Source organism: Amblyomma americanum, chromosome 5, assembly GCF_052857255.1.
Source record: "Amblyomma americanum isolate KBUSLIRL-KWMA chromosome 5, ASM5285725v1, whole genome shotgun sequence".
NCBI lineage: Eukaryota > Metazoa > Arthropoda > Arachnida > Ixodida > Ixodidae > Amblyomma > Amblyomma americanum.
Window position 1 is genome coordinate 68141845 of NC_135501.1, and position 2953 is coordinate 68144797.

The 2953-nt window shown below is 43.4% G+C and overlaps 1 pseudogene; it reads left to right on the forward strand.

Annotated features, from left to right (window-relative positions):
* Positions 1-478: 478 nt before the first annotated feature.
* On the forward strand, positions 479-655 carry LOC144135614 (U2 spliceosomal RNA; annotated as a pseudogene).
* The last annotated feature ends 2298 nt before the right edge of the window (positions 656-2953 follow it).

The window sequence follows — 2953 nt, forward strand, 5'->3', positions numbered from 1 at the left end:
CAACGAAACTCAAGAAAGTGTTTTAAAAACTTGCCCTCAGCAAAATACTGCCACGCTGGGTGGGATTTGATTTTGAAAACGAAGTTGATGCAATTCTTTAGTAAAACTTGGTGCTGAGCTAGTTGGTTAAGCTTTTCTTCATCAACGGTCATTAACGAAAATGACTCATGGCAGCAATGTGTTAGCCGGTTCCTTTTAAAGAAGCTCCCATTAATCTAATGTGGATGATCCTTTCGAGACAAATAAGTCCCAAACTGTGTCTTATTACCTTGAGGGCAATTGCCAAGCCAGTTGCGCTTTTTCTGTTGATGTTGAAAATTTGTTTTAATCTGTCTCTCAAGGCGAACTCTTATTTGCTGTGAAAGAATCTGTTGAAGAACCGCTCATCTCTGTCGTGTCGTCGTTCTCTCGCCGTGCGTTTGTCTTTTTTTAAGCGCCGACCTGTTTCAGAGTGATATAATTCATCCGCGGAAGCGGATTTCCTATCTAGAAACTGCAATTTGAAGCCTAGGAAGACTGTCTGGACGCCGTAGAGTATCTGTTACGGGTCCAATTGGACTTATGTTTGGAAATGTGGCGGAAAGTTTGAAGCTTGCTTCACTTCCGCCACCGGTTGGCCCGGTATTGCACTGCCTCCGGGATCGGCCTTGTCTTTAGCGCGTCTTTACTATCCTGTCTTTCTATCCAATCTTTCAACTCTCCTACTATCTGCACGTGGTAGCGATTGTGGCTCGGCTTGAGCCAGTGAGCAGGCCTGTGCATTTTCCTTTGCTTTTTTCCTGGCAACAACAAAAAGCATGGTGGGGCAGCCAAAAAAGAATAAACCAATAGGCCCCTGCCAGACAGACAGACAGACGAAGCCTAGAGGCGGGATTAACTACACCACGGGTAGAGTCGAACTGTGTGCTTCTTAAAGGGTTCGCCGAATACATTTGTTTTTTTATAATTGGAACTCTTTGTTCTAATTGTAATTGTTTGCTCTATTTGTTGGCGGAGACGCTAACATACCGTTAAAACCGTGATCGCTTGCTTCTTCCTCGTGTGGTGTGTCATAGACTACGTTTTTCTTTTACTGTGCTGAGTTTTCACAGCTAAGGCGTACCCCTACGTCTGGTGCTTTTGGATACTCATACGAGCACAACTGTCGTCTTTCACAAGCTGTCAACTTTACTTACCCTGCGGTCCGTCAATTCCCTGGGTGTTTGCAACATTAAATTTGTTACCTTGATGTTAAAAAAATTTAAGAAAAAGCCCTTGCTAAACTAAGTAAATACGCATATACTCCTCCTAACACGCCTCTTGACGGCGTTGTGAAAGCTGCCACCAACCGCTGATGTTCCCATGCCATTTAGCAGTTCTGCTTGCCTTCAGAGCACATTAATGACCGACGACTTGCGTTAGTCTGTTGCTTCGTGTAAGATATGGTGGTGGCCCTATAATCTGTTCTTCTCTGCCGTCTAGCATCGGGTTGTATACCGGTACAGTATGAATATTGTGATGATATGGTCGAAGGTCTTGAGTAGCTGTCTACGCCTTGCACTATTATTAGCTTGAATATGGAGCATTTTTTATTGTTGCCATAGGTGTGTTAGCACAAAAGTTATGAGAACCCGCGAAAAATATAAAAGGATAGCGCAGCCCAAAACACATAATTATGTTAAAAATACTTCCAGTTGTGCACAAGCATAAACACTTCGCACCTCTCGTGCGACTAGTTCATGTTGGTTACTGCATTGCAGTAGACACCATGTGACCCACTTCGCTCCCAGGACCTCCACAGTATCACTAAATACCACCTCAAAAGTTTGAGGCAGGAATAGAGGTTCCCTCCTTTCTGCTCTATCATTTTGTTCTTCGCATCGGTGTACCGCATGCCCTGAAGATTAGAAACACCGTGCCATTCTCTCAAGCCTTTTAGACAAACGTCGTCGAGGGTCAGGTCCTGTATTCGACGGTCAACCCTTACCGGAGACAAAGTAGAGCTCGTCCTGCGTTCCTCTCATATTTGTCATCATCTTTTGCACTGCCACCCCAAACAATGTATCACCAACTCCCCCGTTTAGCAGTTGTGCCAAAAAAGCGGGTTCAACAAGCTCTTGAGTGGTACCATCAGTTCATGTTCGTCTTTATTTGCATCATGACAATGTAGGTACGCCCGGACAGAAAAGTGAAACAAATTTCACTTGAAGGTTACAGAGCAGCTGATAAAATAAAAGGCACTGCGCGCATATATTCCGAAGAGGCAAAAAAAAGAACACATATGCCCAGAAACATGATCACTGCGATCACATCATCACTATGTTAGCACATTTGTCAAGAGAACTGAATGTCACCACCTCAAAGCGACAAGAATGTCACGTGGGGTACATTTTTCACATTATGCCACTACTTAGCAGTTTATTTAATATATGTGGAACGGCAAAGCGTAACCTAGAACGTCCGTATTCTGTAGGACAGAAGGGAGCGCACCAGAATGACTGATTACGAAATGCATGTGTTGGAATGATGGCTTTCAGGCAGGATAGTTCTAGGCACGTATTCTGGTGGGAGAGTATACATTTTGTATATCTCTGTGGTAAATGATATTCATATTGGTCACAAGCTGGTGTAATGTGAAAGCGCGCGAAAACTTCATCTGTGAGCGCACGGTAATCCCCATTTGCTATGTGCCGGACAGCTTTCTTTAGAAGCATGAATATTTCATTTATGTTGGCCTGCATTGCATTTCCCCTTACTAAGTAACAGTAATTTAAATGAGGCAGGAACAGCGTGCTGTAAATTCGCATTTTTATTGACGTCGGCACAAACTACAGTAATTTTGCTAGCATTCCTACACATTTCGCAAGGCGACATAGAACGCGTGCGTCACAGACCATTCTCTTACTGAAAAATACTCCAAGTGTTTTGACCGAGCTACAATTTCTATAATAGAATTTTAATTGATAAACTGAGG